This window comes from Neofelis nebulosa, chromosome 6, assembly GCF_028018385.1.
Source record: "Neofelis nebulosa isolate mNeoNeb1 chromosome 6, mNeoNeb1.pri, whole genome shotgun sequence".
NCBI lineage: Eukaryota > Metazoa > Chordata > Mammalia > Carnivora > Felidae > Neofelis > Neofelis nebulosa.
In genome coordinates, this window is record NC_080787.1 from 19817664 (window position 1) to 19838504 (window position 20841).

General features: G+C 41.7%; 1 long non-coding RNA gene across 1 annotated transcript; it reads left to right on the top strand.

Annotated features, from left to right (window-relative positions):
- The first annotated feature begins 109 nt into the window (after positions 1-109).
- LOC131513779 (uncharacterized) lies at positions 110-6106 on the top strand. The gene is made up of 3 exons (XR_009262786.1): positions 110-260; positions 358-500; positions 3781-6106. It is a non-coding gene; the product is annotated as an uncharacterized LOC131513779 (long non-coding RNA).
- Positions 6107-20841: the final 14735 nt, after the last annotated feature.

The window sequence follows — 20841 nt, forward strand, 5'->3', positions numbered from 1 at the left end:
AAAAACATTTGTTTAAATATTAAACAGTGAAATCTCGCCTGGTCATTAGAGCCCATAAAAAAAAAAAAAGAAGAACAGGACGGAAATTGGTTAATAATCTTAGACTTTGGCCAACTGAGTGGCTGGAATGCCATTTGTCTTGGTGGCATGTCAACCACCCAGAGGAAGCCCCGTACATCACAAAGCCGGCTTCGTTCTCACACTGTTTACAGGACCCTCGTGATACGTGCTTCTCGTCTCCTTAAACGTGCGTCTGCCCGGTGAGATCGTTTGCGATTTTCTCAAAGGCCGTTTTGAATAGCTGTGAGCGTCTGGATTCTTAATTCCTATTTACCCCATAAGAGTGTTTTGATCTAGGAAGGACATACTGAGTGAAACGTGCTTCTTCAATCAACGGCAACTCAATTAAAATCGACCAGGATGCTTTTCTCGGTTCCCTTCCATTCCAAAGTATTAATGGATACCCACCAGGAGCCTGTCCTCTAATGGAGAGTGAAAAGGTAGGGAAGGTTCCTCTACTACATGCCGCATATTATCTGACCAGAGGAGATGACACCCTAGTTAATGTGTCACCCTGATCCTAATGGCTTTCTCCTTAAATGGATTTACTAACATGGCTATCCACCCCTTTATCCACCACTGATATATTTCCATGGGTCTTCCTACAACTTCTGTCAAATACAATGATAAGTAAGGAAGAAAGATGGCGGGACACGCTTTTCTTTTCTTTTCTTTCTCTTTTCTTTCTTTTTTTTTTAAATTTTTATGTTTATTTTTATTACTTATTTTTGAGAGAGAGACAGAGGGTGAGAGGAGGAGCAGAGGGAGAGGGAGACACAGAATCCGAAGCGGGCTCCAGGCTCTGAGCCGTCAGCACAGAGCCCGATGTGGGGCTCGAACTCACAGACCGTGAGATCACGACCTGAGCCGAAGTCAGACGCTCAACCGACTGAGCCACCCGGGCACCTCGAGGCCACACTTTTCAATCACCGGTCTACTCAGATTTGTAACTCTTTCCCCAAAATGGGTGGCATTCTCAGAAGAATGAAATACTGTCATTGGTTTATCAATAAAAATTTTATAGTTCCCTTAAACATCTTGAAGTCAGTATATGAATAGCATAGATAGATGAAGGATAGCTATTTTGCTAACAGTACTTGTTATTTTTTCACTGGAATGTGATTGTTTGGGTTGAGTATAAACATATTTATTTAACTAGCTTTCAAACAACATTTGATATAGTATCTCAATAGCAGTGATGTGAAATTTGTGTGTGATACAGATGAGGGTAAGGGTTCCAGCCGCCTTTATTTAAATAGTTACCTGCTGAGCATGTACCATGTGCCAGGCCTAGTTCTAGGTGTGAACTGGGACAAAACTCAAGATCCCAAGAGAGTGTCGCATTCTAGAAGCCAGGGGCAGAAGGGATATCAAGGAGAATAAAGCAAGCAAGTTACATCAGACGCCACCAGTCATAAGTCAGGTGGCATGGGGACCGAGGGCTGAGTATGGGTTTGACAACAAACAAGGTCATTGCCGACTCTGCTAGTAGCTGGAGTACGAGTGGGGAGGTTGGAAGCCTGCTTGGAAAAGCTTAAAAGAGAAGAGAGAAGAGAAATCGAAGGACATTCCAAAGAAATTTCACTTCAAGGAAATGTTAGCGAGTGGGACCGTAGCGGGAGAGTTTGGTCAAGAGAAAGTTTCTATTTTTTAAGATGAGAGAAAACAAAAGTATGCTTGAAGGCTAATGCAACTGAAAGTCAAAAGATGCGTTGCTTATAAAACCACAGCAAAGAGCAGAAATCAAATTGTACTCGCAGGGGCTGTGAAGCGAAATTAAAATCTAAACCACGTTTTAATATGAATAAACTTGCTGAGTCCACAACCCGTAGGTAGCTTTTAACTGCAGCAATCTGAGCTGTGTGCTAGAGACTGTTGAGTATTTTCAACCTTTTATTTAACCAGGATGTTTCGGGGGATAGGACGTTTTGGTCAAGAGCCTGATATGAAGTTTCCCTGAAGTGGATTTGAATGGTGTAAAATGTACTTAACCCTAAAACTGCATTGAGTAGTCTTGAGTCTTTTATGGTTTATATGATCCCTTAAGAAGTTGCAAGAAGTCTCAGGGTTAATATTATGAGCACTGTAAAATATTGAATATAATACATAGGCAGATAGACTCATTTGGGACTAACCCTTTTATACTAACCTGTAAAGGGCCAGGTAGTAGGTAATTTCAGTTTTGCAGAGCCTAGGGTTTCTGTTGTAACTACTTTACTCCACCGTTGTAGACTGAACGTAACCACAAACAATGCTAAAGGAATGAGTGTATTCCAACAACATTTTGCGTGCAAAGGAAGACAGAGGACCAGATATGGACATGGGCTATAGTCTTCCAGCCTTTGCCCTAGAGGATGATTTATTTTAAAAAAAAAAATCTCTTGATGCTAGATAATATTACATTATGGTTAAGGCTGCAACGCCTTAGGTAGCCTTGGGTGTCTCCCCCCCTTTTTGGAACTGGTGGATTGACATAAGTAAATCCCTGACATGAAGGAATATTACAGCATTCAATTTTCAGATTGCAGAGCCAGAGAGAGTGGTTTGGGATGACTTTGTGCAAATCACTTAGTCTGTTTAGGTCTTGGTTTACTCGTCTATAAAATGGGGAAAAGATCTATTTCATGAGATTATTGTGAAGAGTTATGAGTTCTTTGGGTGTGTGTGTGTGTGTGTGTGTGTGTGCTTGTTTTACCTATATCTCCTTGTTTCCCTGGATGTTGGCTCTTTGGCATAATGTTGAGTATGAAAATTTTCACTTATGGGTTTTTTAGTGTCTGTTATTTGGATATCACACAAGTGGAGGTTTGTGGTAAATCTCTTAGATAAGACACTTCACCCACCAAAGTCCACCTTCCCAAACCTCTGCATCCTACCTTGATTCTCCAAGTCAAATGACAATTTTTAGTCTTAGTATGTAGTTTCTCACAGCTAGTGATAATATCTTTGAAAGAGTTTAACCAGCTTCCATTCTTTGGTTCGTGAGTATGGCAAAGTATTAAAATCAAAACCTTCATCCAGTGATCTTCGTCTGTGTGAGCTACTGTGTGGAGATGTGGTCACTTGAGATGGAACCATGTGGGAGCGGGTCCTGTTTGTCAGAGTGATACTGTCTCTTGTTGGTTGTGTACATCACAACTGCCCTCTTGGCACTCTTGGGTCTGTCTGGACATAAAACACTAGACACCTGCATGTTCACATTCCCACGCCTTCTAGAATGTCTGGAGATTTGGTGAGCTACACTTTGCCCGAGGCCTGGCTGATAGAAGTTTGTATCAGCCCTGCCGGACGGGACTGGTCACATCTGTGTCTAACTCAACCCCACAAAGTGATGGAAAGCGTCTTAACAAATGAAGAAAACCCAACTTCCCTTTCGTCTCCATTCGGCATTGGGAGTCCCTGCAACTCAGGGAGCAAATGGGTCATCTCCTTGAACTTGCTGGGCTAGAGATGAATTACAAGTAGAAGACAGTCACTTCAAGCCCACATATACTTCATCAGATGCCTCTGTAGGAAATACTATTCGTGTCCCCATGTTAGATGAGCCACCGAAGCACAGAGAGGTTAATAATCTTACCAGGTTATGGATCCTTTGGTCCCCTTGTGTCCAGGATCATCCCTTTGAGGCCATTACACTGGCCTGTCCATCTGAATGTGTTTTCTTCTTGTCTTCCATGGCACTTATGGATTGCATTACAATGGCCTGTTTCCCTGTTGCAGGACTTTGCACGGTGTCTCATGCTTAGCAGCGGTTCTATAAACTTCTGGTGATTCCATGCAAAAGGAAATGGCATCAATGACATGAGATAAAAGGACTCATGCAAGAAAGAACTGGCTGAGGACATATTTAAAACAAAAGGGAACACTTCTCTCAGACTCATCAAGATGTATACATGGAACACGTTCAGCTTTGCCGCACGCCCTCAAACCTCAATACATGCAATGAAACAGAGGGGCGCCATTGCTGTAAGGACACTCATTGGCGAATGCTGCATTTTATTTCCATTCTAGTCGGCAACCCCCAATCCCACCATGGCATAACTCCATTACAGAAAATAAAACAAATAAATTCAGCAGGATGACAAGGAACAATAGCAGGGGCCAAAAGGAACAGAGGGAAGAAACTGGCCCAAACCGTTTTGTATTCTTCAGTTCTCTTTCATTTACTCCTTTTCGCAGGTCACTTTCCTTCTAACGAAACGAGTGGAGATGCTCCCTGCATTTCCCGTCTGTTGTTACTTATCTAGATGGGTGGTAAGTGCATTGGGTAGAGGTCACGTCTACACTCTCCAAGCCTTTCCAAAATATTTACACTATCGGTGGGGCCGATCCTTGTTCACAAACCCGACCCACCAGAGAAAAGAATGCAGAGTCTGTAGGAACTAACCAGCCTCCACTTGTGCTCAGGTTAAACTTTCCATCCCGATGCCAGACCACAAACAGCAGAGCGCCCCAGAAGTTTCCTGGAAATTGGGCAACACTGAGATGACCTTAAATCAGTGTTGCCTTGGAGATGGCTGCAGTGTGTTGGAATCAGCCCTGGGGCCGCGTGTCTGTCCCCGCTGACCTTGCCAAAGGGAAGGGCAAGGTCAGGAGGCCTTGGAAGAACCAATTCTGTGTGGCATATTGGTTTGGGAAAATATGTTTACACATTAAACCTCTTCATCTTTGGGTGTCTCCATTTGCCAACTACGTGATCTCCTCTTTTGAATCACGGCATCGTCTCTTTGGTTCTCAGAGAAGGCTTATATTATGCGTGATGGCAAGGGCGGTTGTGATTAAAAAGTTAAGGTGTTGGACAGACCCAAGTCTCTATATCTTTGAGTTAGCTGTTAGCAAGGTGATCAAATGCCAAAGAGAGAATTTGGTTTGCCTTTCTTTCGTGCCAACCCAAGGCTCGTGTCCTCCTCTCTTTGGTCCTTCCACACCATTAAAACAAGACGGGGTCTCAGCACAAAGACACTGCACTTGAATCTGAAGCTTTACTTCCATCACTGCTGCATCGGATGAAACCTTAGAAATCTCAGAGACCTTAGAAATCTGTAACTTGGCATCTAAGATCCTTGTTACTTATTCTTAAGGAACAAAGAACTTGCCGTTGCGTAGGTGGTAAAGAACACCCAAACTCCTCAAACATCATTTTTACTCTAAGGGAAACACTTGTCAGACTCCAGTCGTTTCAGATAGGATTCCTGAAAAAGACATTTCTTTCATTCTTCTCTCCCTACAGGCATAAACATTCTGCATTTTACACTTGAGACATACAATGTTATCTACTTCTGGTGTCTTATGTAACTTTTTAGGAATGCTAGGAGACTTTCCGGGCTCTGTGAGGTTGGGAATGGGGAATGGAGAGAAAGGCGTTGGAGGTATGGAGAGGGGGGGTGGAGAATGGGGAGGAGAAGAAAAATCCACTGTTTCCATACATCAACTGAGTTGGCTGTTTGTGACAAGAAGTTATTGCAATTAAGATACAAGCCGGATGTGTGGGCTAAACAATTTCAGCTGATATCACAGGCATTTATTGATAATGAAAACTCAGAGGAAGGGAGCTGGAAAATGGTTGTCTTTAGCGGTTTCCTAGGCAAAGGGACAAACCATATGGGTTAATCAAAAATTACCGCATCTTATCTAGGAGAAGAGAAAACTGTTTATTTTACTGCAAAAGGAATGTTTCTGTCAAGTTTTAACGTCAACCTTTTGGGTTAGGGCTTTACATTGTACACTCTACCACACAGGCACATTGTTTTGCTTCAAACAATCATTTTGGAGTTGCCAGATGACCTGGCAAATGGCCCCAGCTATAAGAATAAGGGATAAACATTCAGAGGAGATCACATCCAGAATACCTTGATTGTGTGGGCCACCTGAACCCGATTAAACCTGAATTTGTCTATCAGGAGAATAAGTAAATACTCCCTCTATACCTAATGAACTAAAATGGATTTTGTTTGAAATTATGCTACTTTCTTTTTCTTAAAAAATGTTTTTGAAATGTCTTATTTATTTGTGAGAAAGAGAGTGCACGGGGGAGGGACAGAGAGAGAGAGAGAGAGAGAGAGAGAGAAGACACAGAATCCAAAGCAGGCTCCAGGCTCTGAGCTGTCAGCACAGAGCCCGATGTGAGGCTCGAACCCACGAACCCTGAGAACATGACCTGAGCCAAAGTCAGTTACCCAACCGACTGAGCCACCCAGGCACCCCTGAAATCATGTTATTTTCAAGTGAGACGTTATCGGGGAAAAAACAAAAACAAAAACAAAAACAAAATAAAACAAAAAAACAAAAAAATAAAAATAAAAATAAAGTCCTGAAATATTCTTTGGAAATGCAGTGGTAAGTTAATGAAAATAATTAGTAAATATCAGAACTCTTGAGAGAGACTACTTTAAAAGTAAAATATAAGAATAGAGCACTTTAGATAAATGCTAAGGAGAGAGTAAAAAAATCTGGAAATATTGCTAACATATACAGGGAAATGCAAAGACAGTATAAAGAAAAGGCATGAAGTTTTCCAGAGAGTAACACTTCAAGATCCTTTACTAAAAAACTAAATGGTGCATATGAAATGAGCCTTCATAATTAGTCACCACACCTTCATTGCCCTCCTAAAAAAGGCACTTTGAAAATGACCTCATTTCCTATTTCTCTTGGATGAACACATTAATTAGCATGTTCATTTTCTCATCCTCCGTCGCATGACTAAGAAAGTCAGGTCACTTATCACCAATAAAACAACAATTGAAAAAAAAAAAAGAAAAAAGAAGAAGAAAGAAAAGAAAACAAAAATTGGATACAGATGGTTCCCCGAAGCATATCTACATGAAAAAGATTGGCCTGCTAGGTTACTGAATGATACGAATGGGGTAATATCTCATTTGGATTTTTATCAAGCTCAAAATCGCTCAAGCCCAGTCTGCATCAGTTCACAGACTTTCCAGAAATCACTCAGGTAAGTTGTTTGAGTTGGAACACACCTGAGATTATAATAAGGACTTAGGTTGCTTCTGGAAGACCTTCGAATAAAAGCTGAGTGCCAGAGAATTCGGATGAGCGGTCCTGGCTTTCAATATTTAGGTAACGTTAGTGTCCGTTCTAGTCGGAAAGTGGCCTGTGTTGAATTTATCTATATCATAGACCATTACGGGGCCCTCATGGAAGATAGACTGTCTGGCTATCAGAAACAAGTATTACGGCTCTGCTGGTCTCTGCAGAACTTTTTCTAGGAAAGCAGAGAGGACCCAGTAGGACCCAGTAGTAGAGGACGATCCATCCTCTGTTCTTTGTGAAGCATGGAACGATCCATCCTCTGGCCCGGCTTTCCCTCTCTCCATGAACACGTTCTAATCGGGCAACCAGAAATAGTATTCTATCTGGACCCAGGTGACAGATATGTTGGGGAAATAGATGCATACAAAGAAATTGACTTTCTTAGATATGAAGAGATTCATGTGCGTTGTAGACCAATCAAAAGAGCCAGAACTGGGGCACCAAGATTTAAGCAGCTGCATTCTGAGGAGGCTGTTTCCCTGGCAACAGCAGCTCTGCAGACACGAACCTTGAATTTCTTTTAATGTTGTAGAGAAGAACACCTAAGCGACCATAGATGGGGTTTTATCCAGGTGTGTTTACAAAATCTTCCTGGAGTTTCCCTTACCGGGGGAGAAAGAAGAGATTTGTAAAATTTTCCAGATACGGGCTGAATAAGCCTAGAGGCTCTTATTCCACGTGTGTCGATTCTATTGTTTCTAGAGTATCTTTGAGGTTTGATATGGATGTTTCAAGACCCAAATTAAGCATTTCGTGGGGGCCAACCCATTCATCATTTGTGTGTGTGTGTGTGTGTGTGTGTGTGTGTTTGTGTGTGTGTGATCATACTCTTGGGGAAACTGAGGGGAGGAAAGATTCGGTAGCTGTCAATATTTTACATCATTGCATGCACTTAATACAATTTCCAGAAAAGAAACGAATGTCAATAAAGCACTGCTCCTCAATTCTTCCTGCTCACCTCACTCCTCATTGAGCAAGGACCACTACTCAGAATTACACTCCTCCTGCATACTTTACTTGCCTTCCTTAACCCCTAGTTTGGGCAAATGTGTCATCTTGACTTTAATTTATTCTCTACAGGGTTCATTATACCTGTGGTTGCTTTTCTATAGCATCACAGGGGATCAGAATTGCAAGCCTGATCTTACCAAGGAAAGGGAGCCATATTTATCAACTTTCATTTGAAGCAAGGTCTCTCTCGCACCTAAGTCTGATCCTCTGGAGTGGTACAGAATTAGTCTGCTTTCATTTTTTTTCTCCCCTGTGTTTTGCGTGGAGAGCAGTTTAAGGGGTAAAGAAAAATGGAACAGATAGTACAGATAATTTGCATACCTCCCGTCCTGCATTCATTTCTCCCTATGACCAACATCTTGTATTATTGTGATACGTTCGTTATAAGTGATAAGCCGGTATTGATACAGTAAAATTAGGTAAAGTCCGCTGTTTTCGGGGTGCCCTTGATGTTGCGCAATATATGGGTTTTGACAAATGCATAATGATGCATATCCGCCATTCTAATATCACATAGAATCAGTTCACTGCTCTAACACTCCTCCATGTTCCAACTATTCATCTCGCTCTCCCCGCCCCAGTCCCTGGCAACCACCCATCTTTCCCTGTCTCCACCATTTTTCTTCTTCAGAATGTCCCATTGTCCTAAACATACAGCATGTAGCCTTTTGAGATTGGCTTCTCTCACTTAGCAATATGTGTTTAAAGTTCCCCCCACGTCTTTTCATGGCTTGACCCCTCATTTCTTTTAACTGCTGAATAATATTCCATTGTATGGATGTAACACGGTTTATTTATCCACTTACCTGTTGACGGATGTCTTGATTGTTTCCAGTTTCTAGCAGCTATGAAGAAACTACTCTTAACATGTGAGTGCAGGTTTTTATGTGGACGTAAGTTTTCAATTCATTTGGGTAAATACCTAGAGGTATGATTGCTGGATCGTAGCGTAAGACTATGTTTAGTTTGGTAAGACATTGCCAAACTGTCCTCTATGTAAAAAAAAATTTTTAATCTTTATTTTTGAGAGAGAGAGAGAGAGTGAGCAGGGGAGGGGAAGACAGAGAGGGAGACACAGAATCTGGAACAGGCTCCACGCTCTAAGCTGTCAACACAGAGCCTGACGCGGGGCTTAAACTCATAGACAGTGGGAGATCATGACCTGAGCCAAAGTCAGACACCTAACTGGCTGAGCCACCCAGGGGCCCCCAAACTGTCTTTTAAAGTGGCTCTGTGAGAAGGAAATATTCTGAAACTATTTTTGGAAGGAACAAAAATGTGCGCGCACACACACACACACACACACACACACACACACACGTATTTTTAAAGTAAGCTCATTGCCCAACATGGGGCTTGAACTCACGACCCTGAGATCAAGAGTTGCATGCTCTACCAACAGAACCAGCCAGGCACACCGCAAGAAGACATATATTGCGTGAAATTCATTTGCCACTTGTATATTGCAAGATATTGAAGATAAACTAATAGAAAAGAGTCTATGATTTCTTCCTTATATTAAAGGGAAACCCAATACTATTCACACATGATGAAGACACAAATACATCTTATTTTAGTTTATTACATAACTCTCAATGTAATCAACCAATTCCATTGTATATCTAACCCCAGAACAGTGCCTGGCATATAGTGTGCCAATGATGAGGCCCTCGATTTGCAAACATTATTCTGGTCTTTGCCTTTATCCCTTCCTGAGTCTCAAAGTCCTGCAGCCTCAAATAACCCCCCCCCTGCCCAGAGCCCTTTTCAGCGTCATGGCCATCTGCACCCTCTGCCAAAGAGCCAGAGGAACCACAAGGGCGCGGGCCATGCATTCTGCATGCGTTTTCTATTGCTGGGCTGGATCTATGTCCTTGACCTATGCAAAATCATTCATGTGGCTGATTCCATTGTTGCCGTGAGAATCAGGCTTTTGTGTTGTCATGGTAGATAGCAGCAGCCACTGCTTTCCCCAGCCACCCAAATACCGTCCTACCCCTCTCTCTACAATAAATGATTCGTATGTCCTGGAAACAGAATGTCCTCTCTTCCCTCCATCTTGCCTTCTCTCCTTAATGTACTGAGGGTGACATTGCAGGGTGACAGACATAAATAAGACACTGCTCTGTCTAGAAAAGCCGAGCTTCAGAGAGAAGGGTAAACATGTAATCGGAAAAGTGTAGGGCCATGCGTTAAGTAAGATATCCGTTCAGAATGCTCCCAGACCGCAGAGAGGTGCTGGCAGTTCCTCTAGGGTGTCATGGGGGTGGGGGGTGTGAGGTTTCGGCTAAGCGTTGAAGCGTGAGTAGGAGTCTGTTTAAAACAGATGGGGATGTGGAGGGTAAGATCGAATGAGAAGCGAGTCCTACTGATTAACATATCTCTGCAGAAGAAGTTAAAAAAAAAAAAAAGCATCTGGCTAGAAAGAGGTAGTAGTGTGGAGGAAGCAAAGAACATACCGGAACATTTTCACAAACCTTCCCAAAGCAGGAGAGGCCCAGTACGGCCGGAGGCCCCTGAGACCGGGCAGGGTGCCTGCTGGTACCCCCTGGTGCCTGGAAATGTGCATTTGTTCATGTGTGAGGGTCGCTTAGTCTCCAATTTTGCACGAGACAAGCCCTGCTATCTGGGAAGCCAAAGCCTTAGTGTTCTGCATAGCTCAGAATATGGAGTGTAACGATCACTTGCTGGGAATCAAAACTGAAAAGTGAGTACCCTTCGTTCTTCAGATGGAAGAACCAAATCAGTGCTTGGCATTCCTGGACCAGCAGCATCAACATCAGCGGGAACTTGCCAGAAATGCAAATGTCCGGGCCCCACTCCAGATCTTCTGAATCAGAGCCTCTGGAAGTGGGGCCCAGAAATCTATGTTTTAACAAGTTCTCCAGGGAATTCTGATGCTGGCTGACATTTGGGAACCGCTGCTTTAGACAACTGGAGTTGTCCATGAGAGGAAGACTGAAATTTTAATCAAGCCTTTGTTTCTAGCATTAATAAGCCAGCTTCCAGTGAAAGAACAAACCTCATACAACTCTAAGGATGGGCCAGTGTTAGGATTTTAGCACAACTGGCCCTGAGTAATAGAGTGAAACTGATCTAATCCGATGCTTCACTTTCTTGAGATGGAGCAAATCTTCTGGATCTGGGCGAAAGAATAGAACGCATCATAAAGATTACTGAACTATAAAAATTACGGTGTTTTACTGACGCACGTTGACAGTTCAGTTGTAAATGTTTATAGCACTTCATAAAGCACGTGAGAAAATACATCCATCCACGTGAAAGACATAGCAGTAATCGAGGTTTGAGAAGCATTGGCTGGGGCTGGGGGGCCCTCTGTAATAAAGCCAGAGAAAGGGGGCTAAGGGCCAAGCCATATTGATAAATATTTACAAGCAAGTCACTGAAAAGTGAGAGAGGTTCTATTCTAGTCGAAAGGCAATAGGTCATTCTTGAATAGTGGCCTCTGAAACTGGAAACAAATTTGTTGCTGAAATACAAATTGGAGGAAATTGCTTTTGTGGGAAAACATTTCCTCTCCTCAGTGGGTTTCTCTTTTGTGTTCTGCCTGTTCTGATCGTGGAATTTCAGAGGCAACTGGGACCTCCTGATAGGGGCTTGGCTTCTGTTCCGAGCTCCCCGTCCCCCCCCCCCCCCCGCCCACAGTGGCCTTCGGCAAGGTGCCTTCTCACCGCGTCTGCTTTTTCTCATCAGAGATGGTTACCTTATCACCTAACTGCCCGTCAAATGCTGCAAGAACTCCAGATGATTGTTTCTAAATACAGAGCCTAAAATAAAATAAAATAAAATAAAACAAAATAGCTCAAGGAGCTCACGGCAGTCATCCCAATTTTCTTCTTCTCCCTGCACTGTGAGTTCCTAAGTCTGAAGATTTTAAATCATGGCCCAGATTTTAAATCATTTTCTGTCAGGAAATCTTCAGCATGGAAAGGAGTTTGTGCCTCTGAAAGACGTGAACAACAGGAAACCAGGACAGTTATCTTTTTCTTCAAATAATGATAATTGTCAAACCGTGGTATCATGCACGGACTTTTTTTTTTAAGTGCCTCCTGAGTCCACTTCCTTGAAGTCGTTGTTCAGAGGTCATTTGAGCGGAGAGCTTGCAGAGTGATGTCAAAGGGTGAGGGGGAATGGAAATGGGGGTGCAGCTCTTTCCCATGTGCGGTTAGGCGGGGAGCTCAGATGAGAAAGGAGAATACAGACCTCGCTGGTGTGGGAGAAGGCACGACCACATAGGGACAAGTATTAAGTTGAATTTCGCCAGCTCTTCAAAAGACACCCTTAGAAGAAAAGACAGCTTGGAATGAGAGAAACTATTTGCAAGGCGTATCTAAGGAGGGGTATCTAGCATCCCGCATATATTAAGAACTCCTACACAGCAACACTAAAAAAGACAGAGAGCCAAATTCAAGATGGCAGAAGACTGAAATGGACACTTGACCAAAGGAGATACTTGAATGGTCAATTAGCATATTCAAAACGTGCTCAAAACCAATAGCTGTCAGGACGATGGGAGTTACAACTGCAATGAGATGGTACTATATGTCTATCAGAGTGGTTAAATTTAAAATGTTTACTTATTTATTTTGAGAGAGAGAGAGAGAGAGAGAGCGCGCTCAAGCAGGGGAGGGGCAGAGAGAGAGAGGGAGACAGAGAATCCCACGCAGGTTCTGCGCTAAGGATTTAAGAGAAGTAAGAATCTATGTCCACAAAAAGGCTTGTACAAAAATGTTCATGGCAACTGTATTCATAGTAGTTTTAAACTGGAAACAGCACAGGTGTCTAACAGTAGGATAATAAGCAAATAAATGGCAGTGTATTCACGTAACGAAACGAATTCATACAGTTTATGTAATGTTCAGCAAGAAGGGGCAAACTACGAAACACATGACGCTGTGGATGGGTCTCAAAAACAGGCTGAATAAATGAAACATTACAGAAAAACATACATGATAAGCGATTCCTTTATATGAAGTTCCTAAACAGGCACACAAATCTATGTTGGAAAGAAATCTAAATGGTGGTCGCCTCTGGGAGCCTATGCATGTGTATTTACTGGGAAGGGACAGGTGGAAAGTTTCTAGAGTGATGATAATATTCTGCCCTAGTCAGTTCACGCTGCTGAAACAAAAATATCACAGACTGGTTGGCTTCAACAACTGTGAAATAATAAAAACTCAACCAAGTAAATTTGAAGATCTAATTGGCTTTGTTAAGTGATCGTGAATCAGGCTGCATCCCATCTGGCAAGTAGTGAGATGCTCCAAGGAATTGTACAAGATGGACAGTTTTTTTTTTCTCCCAGAAAGAAGGTAAGACAATAAGTTATTAGCAAAAGAAAAGAAAAGGTTATTTCAGGCAAGGTCACCTTCTCTTAGGGAGAAGGGAAGAGGGTCTGATTAGATGGATTGCCTTGTCTTCCTTTGGGGGTTGGAGAGAACCCATGTGACAGATTACCTCATTGGTACTGACCTGAAAATTCAAGATTGGTTGGTTTAAAATTCTACTGTTGGAGAAGTTGAAACTGCAATTAAGTCCTGGCTTACTCCACCTTGGGCTTTGTGGTTTTCTTTTTTAACAGTTACTTCTTGTAGTTCTGGAAGCTGGGAAGTCCAAGATCAAGGCCCTGGCTGATCTGGTACCAGGGAAAGGCAGATTCCTGGCTTGTAGACTGCCACTTTCTTGTGTTTCCACATGGATGAGAGAGATTATTTCCCTCGTGCATCTTCTTTTAAGGAAACCGATCCCATTGATGGAGGGCTGTGCCTTCCTAATTTAATTACCTCCCAAAGGTGCCTGCCTCCAAATACCAACACACTGGGGATTAGGTTTCGAAAGACTAATTTGGGGGGAACACAAACATTCAGTCCATGGCATATTTGATATCTCGATAGGGGCTCAGATTGCAGAGGGTCTATATACATTTGTCAAGTTGGTGAATGTGTGCTTAAGATCTACCCATTCCATGTATGTAAATTTACCTCTAAAGGGAGGAAAACATCATAAGAAAATATTGAGAAAAAATGTGTGTGTGTGTATGAGTCACTCAGGAGATTTGCAAGAAAAAACAACAATAACAACAACAAAACATATATATGTATTCCTGGATCCTATCTCCATATATTCTGATGGTGGAGCTCAGGAAACAGTATTTTCTAGATACCTAGACACGAGACACATCTAGACACATCTAGACACATCTAGATACTAGAATGATCATGAGCGGTGGCTCTGAGATGTGTACTGAGAACCAATTTCCATACCTCATGGTCGATTGAAATGTGAAATGATCTCCCGGCCATTTCCTCTGCTTCTCAATCCAACTCAAAAGGGTTAATGACTAAGAAAAGCATTCGTGACTAAGATGGTTAATGACTCAGTAAACTTTGAAACATTTTAAGAATTACCAAAAAAAAAAAAAAGTCCATTACAAAGTTATATTTGAGTCCTTCCCAGAGTAGATCTTGAAATTCCCATAAAAATATCAGAGTGCTGTGCGATGAGCTTTGGGGACATTTCTTCTTTTTTTTTTTTTTTAAGATTCTTTTTAATGTTTATGTATTTGAGAGAGAGAGAGAGAATAAGCGGGGGAGAGGCAGAAAGAGGGGGGACAGTGGATCTGAAGTGAGTTCCGTGCTGACAGCAGAAAGTCAGATTCAGGGCTTGAACTCACAAACTGTGAGATGGTGATCTAAGTCATGATGCCCAACCTACTGAGCCACCTAGGCACCTCTGTGGTCATTATTTCTTTAAGGCTTACTAAAACCTGATGAGGTAGGTTTTATCATGTCTGTTTTTCAGGTGAAGACATTGAAGCTGAGAATTTAGGTGATTTTTTTTTTTTTTTTAGATCACAGAGACAGGGCCAGCTTTCTGGGCTATGTGGGGCCTTCTTCCTGGGACCAAAGATCTGCTGTCTTCTCTTGGCATTTTAATTATTTTATCATTGACTTTCTGTTTTTTTTTTTTTAATGTTTATTTATTTTTGAGAGAGAGAGCACAAATCGGGTTGGTGCAGAGAGAGGGGGGCAGACAGAGGATCTGAAGTGGGCTTTGAGCTGTCAATAGCAAGCTCGATGTGGGGCTCGAACTCACAAACCATGAGATCATGACCTGAGCCACAGTCGGATGCTCCACCCAGGCACCCCTGAATTTCTGATTTTAAAGTGAAGTCCAAAGAGACAATGGAGGGTACACCGGGAGTTGGAACCTTAGCTTAGAAGTGGTCCTTCCTCTTATTGGCTATCAGATGCTGTTGTCCTTCTTCTCTCCTCCCCTCCACCCTATGACAGAGAAATGACTGTAGGCGGAGACCGATGTTCCACCATTGTTGTCAGCTTCCTGGCCAGGCATACAAGGAAGGTCAGAGTCTGTGAAAGGGGCAAGAGACCTCTCCTGCCTTGCCATGACAAGTTGTCTTACCATGTGTACTTCGTTATGGCAAGAGCCACTTCTCTATCCCCAATCCATGTACCCATCCCAACCAGGAGGCCGCAATCCCTTGGAGACTGCCTATCAGCTGTGGGTTGGGGAAGTAGGCCTGTGGGAAGGAAGACTGACTTCTTCACCCCCGTAAGGACTCACATTTAATTTTGCCCTGTCCTCCCTCCCCGCCAACCAATTATGTAACCAGCCCTGCACAGAACTAATAAATGACAGATTCAATTTTGAATCCAAGTCTGACTCACCCCAAAGCTCTTGCATTTCACCATAGCTATGTTTAAGGCAGGGGATTTGGTTCTAGAAATTATATAGATAAGAATCCATGGCCGTTCCTTGCATCAGGTTGTTTACAATGATGGACACACTTCACATAAAATACAGGCTGAAGAGTTAGAGAACAAGTAAATGGCAAATTGACCTACAGTGTGACAAATGCAATGACAGAAATAAGCAGAGGGTACCATGGGAAGGAGAGACGTGGAACATCTAACCTAATTTGGGAGTTCAGGGAAAGCTTTCTGGAGGAGTTGCCATGTTAGCTCTAATCTCACTGGTGAAATGAACAAAACTCACAAAGAGCGTGAGGGGTAATGGACAGCAAGGACTGGCGAGATGGAGTGTGGGGAACACAAGTAGTTTAGTATGTGTCCAGGTAGAAAATGAGAGCTGGGCTTTAGGGAAAAGGTGCTAAGGAAAGAGGTGGGCAGGTGACAGGCACTGGGTGATGAAGGGTCTTGTGAAGCAGAGGAGGGAACAGAGGAATCACTGGCATGTTTTAAAGAGGCAAATGAGGGGTGACTGGGTGGCTCAGTTGGTCTGACTTTGGCTCAGGTCATGATCTCCTAGTTTGTGAGTTCAAGCCCCACGTCGGGCTCTGTGCTGACCACTCAGACCCTGGAGCCTGCTTTGGATTCTGTGTCTCCCTCTCTCTCTGCCCCTCCCTGCTCATGCTGTCTCTCTCTCAGTCTCAAAAGTAAATAAATATTCAAAAGTAAATAAAATAAAGAGACAAATGATATGGTAAGTTTTATAGCTGGAGGCAATCATTCTGGTGATCAGGATAGTGAGCTGACCACCAGATCAACAGATACTTCCGTTTGCCTGCCAATCAAAAAGCTGATAGAAAGAGAATAAATCAATAATAGCAACAGAAAACAAGAAACTATAGCCTTGGTGGATCTGAGATTTTGAGGAATTCCTAGAAAAATAGAAAATAGAAAAAAAAATCATGTACTCTCCTGTGTCCAGAATAGAGTTCAGAGCAAAAAAGAAATGGCTACAGAAGTTGGAGTCCCAGGACCCAGGGAGGAAGCATCATGGAGTTTACCTGGGCGTGGGGTGGGGTTGGTGGCTGTGGTCAAAGAAGTTGGAGTGTGGCTCTCCCATCTCTTGCTTCCTCGTTTGGGCTGCACATGGACAGTCATGGTGGCTACCAAAAACTGAGCCAATGAGGGTGGGCACTACAGAAGAAAGATGGAGAAGTATTACAGGAAGATACTGGTCTCTCAGGGAAAGGACTCTCTTTCTCTGATCCTGCTTTATCTCGCCTAACGTAATGTCCTCCAGATTCATCCATGTTGTTGCAAATGGCACGATTTCCTTCCTTGTTATGGCTGAATACTATTCCACTATAATATATCACATAATACACATTATCTATACATCACACTATATTTTATTGCTTCATCGGTGGAAGGACAGTTAGGTTGTTTCCATATCTTGGATACTACGACTAATGCTGCAATGAACATAATGGTGCAGCTATCTTTTTGAGATCCCGATTCCATTATATATGCAGGAGTGGGATTGCTGGATCGTATGGTGTTTCAATTAAATTCTTTTTCTTGAGAAACCACCATAGTGTTTTCTATAATGATTACAGTTAAAAATACGGTACTCAACACTCAAAAGTTGTTGAGAGCAGATATTAAATCACGGATTTTTTTTTTTTTTTTGAGAGAGAGAAAGAGTAAGAGAAGTGCAGCATGAGCGAGGGAGGGGCAGAGGAAGAGGGAGAGAGAATCTTAAGTAGGATCTGCGCCCAACCCAGAGCAGGGACTGGCTCTCACGACCGTGAGATCATGACCTGAGCCGAAATCAAGAGTCAGATGTTCCACCAACTGAGCCACCCAGGTGCCCCGAGAACAGATCTTAAGCATCATCACCATCACCACCAACACCACACCCACACACACACACCCACACACACACAGACACCAAAAGTTACCTCTGTTAACTCTTAAGGTGATGGGTGTGTTAATTATCTTGATCAGGTAATCATTCTATAATGTATAGGTATATCAGATTGTCATACTGTATACTTTAAATATATATAATTGTGTTTGTCAATATTCCTCAATAATGTTAAACAACAACAACAACAAAGACAGGATTCTAACAACCAATGGTTCACTTTTGCCATGTTCTACCCTCACCAGACCCAGGTTCTGAGAAATCAAAAGGACTCAAAGTAAAGCTCTCAGAAGCAAAGCCTAAAATGCAACAAGTTAGAAAATGAATAACAAGATGTAGAGTTTAAAAAGTAGACAGAGTGAAAAACAAAGACATAAATTTAAAAATTTCCCAAGTAGCAGAAATGACTAATTAGAAAATGTTTTGGAAGGAAAAAAAAAAATTCCCTTTGCAGTACCAAAAATAAAAACAGAAGACCTTACAATAAATTCAAGAAATATACAAGAAACTATATAAAACAAAACTGTAAAACTGTAGTGAAGGACATTTAAAGACTTAAATAATTACCCATGTTCTTGGACAAGAAGATTCAGTGTTGCAAAATAGTTGTTTCTCCCCAAATTATCCCATGAAATTAATGTGACCCCAATTAAAATCCCAATAAGATGTTTCATGATATATGACAAATAACACTTATGAAAATAACCAAGAAAAATTTTTAAGTAAGGAAAGGAAACTTATCTTATTAGATATAAGAACATGTCATTAAACTATAATAATTAAAACAATGTGACATTAAAATAAAACATAAATACATATTAGTATAGAAGAATGGAGAGTCCAGAATCAGACCATGTATATATGGGGTTGTGGTTTATTGGAAATGGTTTCACACCATTGGAGCAAAGACCATGAAATAAAAGGTCTTTGACCATTACTTATTGGTTTGGGGAAAAAACCAGAAAATATTGTGTTCTCCTTCATACATCAACAACATGGATTCCCAATGGATTATCAAAACACAATTTTGAGTAATTTTTAAATATGTGGTTAGGACTGTCTGAACCAGACAAAAAATCCAGAAGCTCTATATATCAGATGAAAGAGTGATTGATCATCGATCAATCTATAGATAGAATTCATGCAAAGCAATTTAAAAAATCTATTAAAATAAATGAAAATATGTGTTTGTCAAAACATAGAAGTAGAGATAACAGACAAAAAAGTAAAATATGTTTTATATTTCTGGAATTACTAATTCTAATAATAAGTAAATGCCATATGTTATCATTTAAAGGTTTTTTTTTTTTTACAATTATTTATTTTCAAGAGACAGAGAGAGACAGAGCACAAGTTGGGAAGAAGCAGAGAGAAGGAGACAGAGAATCCAAAGTAGGCTCCAGGCTCTGAGCTGTCAGCACAGAGCCCCACATAGGGCTTGAGCTCACGTACCGTGAGATCATGACCCAAGCCGAAGGCAGATGCTCAACCAACTGCGCCACCCAGGAGCCCCCGTATGTTATCTTTTAATTAAAAACATTTAAAGGGTAAAATCAGTTGCAGAAACAGGTACTTTTGTTGAAAGTCCTAATAGGTAAAGTGTGAATAGGTTAAAAAAAATTAGAATGTAATTTGGGGCAATATCTATCAAAAACAAAAAAGATCCTCTCAACATTCCACTTTTAGAGAGTTTATTCTATAGAAATGGGGCTGCTTTACAAATATGGAATTTTTAATAGCATGGAACTGTAATAAGCTTGAATGTCTATCAATATGAAATATTTTACAGCAATTAAACAGAATAGGATAGACCTTATATACCTAAATGGAAAATGCTGTGAGACAAATTATTAAGGGAAAACTAAAGCAGCAGAATAATATATACAGTAAATCAGACTTCTGCAAAAACTAACAAAGACAAATGTGTATGGAAGTGTGTGGGTGTTAAGGACAGACAGAAACGGGAGAGATTCATAACAAATCACTCCCAGTGCCTCTGGGGAGGAAAGTGGACTTTGGGATGGAGAATGTGTAGGGAAGTAAAGGAGGGGAGGGGCAGAAAGGAAATGTTTGGATAATTTGATATCAAAATTATCTGCATTGAAAATATATCTGTGCAGAATATATACTTGTGTAATACTTAATATTCAAATTCAAAGATTTTAAAAAGAGCTATGGCTAATGCATAGATTTAGGGTTGCTGTGGGATGATCGTGTAAGCAAAACTAGAAGGAATTGAACCATTCGGGAGCACCTGGTTGGCTCAGTTGGTTAAGCGTGACTCTTGGTTTTGGCTCAGGTCATGATCTCAGGGTTTGTGAATTCAAGCCCCACATTACATCAAGCTCTGCGCTGTCAGCGGGGAGCCTGCTTGGGATTCTTTCTCCCTCTCTCTCTGCTGCTCCCCTGCACTCTCTCTCTCTCTCTCTCTCTCAAAATAAATATACTTTGAAAAAGTAAATAAATGAAAAGAAAAGAAGCCATTTGGAAGAGTAGCTCAAAGCTGAAGTGGGAAGATATTGGCTGACTGAGCTGGGGAAGTTAAGGTGGGAACAGCCATCTTTCAAAATTGGAAATTCTAAAATTACGGAAAGGGCAATACTGAAAGGACATGGTGCCCATTACATCCAGATGCACAGGGAGTTTAAGATGGCTCTAGCTTTCGTGTACCTGCCTTGGAGCCCCACCACCACGTCATGCATTCCCAGCCCAGCTTCTCTTCCCAGGGGTGTGACTATTAAAGGTTTACTTTGCATACATGGGGTCTTTCACTCTACTTTCTGTGTATGTTACACAAACCTGGACACATACACTTAACAACTGTCTTCTTCTTTTTTCTTTTAAATGGGGATTATGCCTTAGGTATTATTCTGCAAACTGATTGTTCATGTAGTAAGATGCCTTGGAAAATTGTATCATCTATCGATCTATCTATCTATCTATCTATCTATCAATTTATGCTTTGCACAACCCGTTCAATAATTGATGTCATGGATACAGGCAAAGGCTGTTGCCTTGGACCTTACTACAAAGCCAAGAAGGGAGAGGCAGCAAAAACCCACG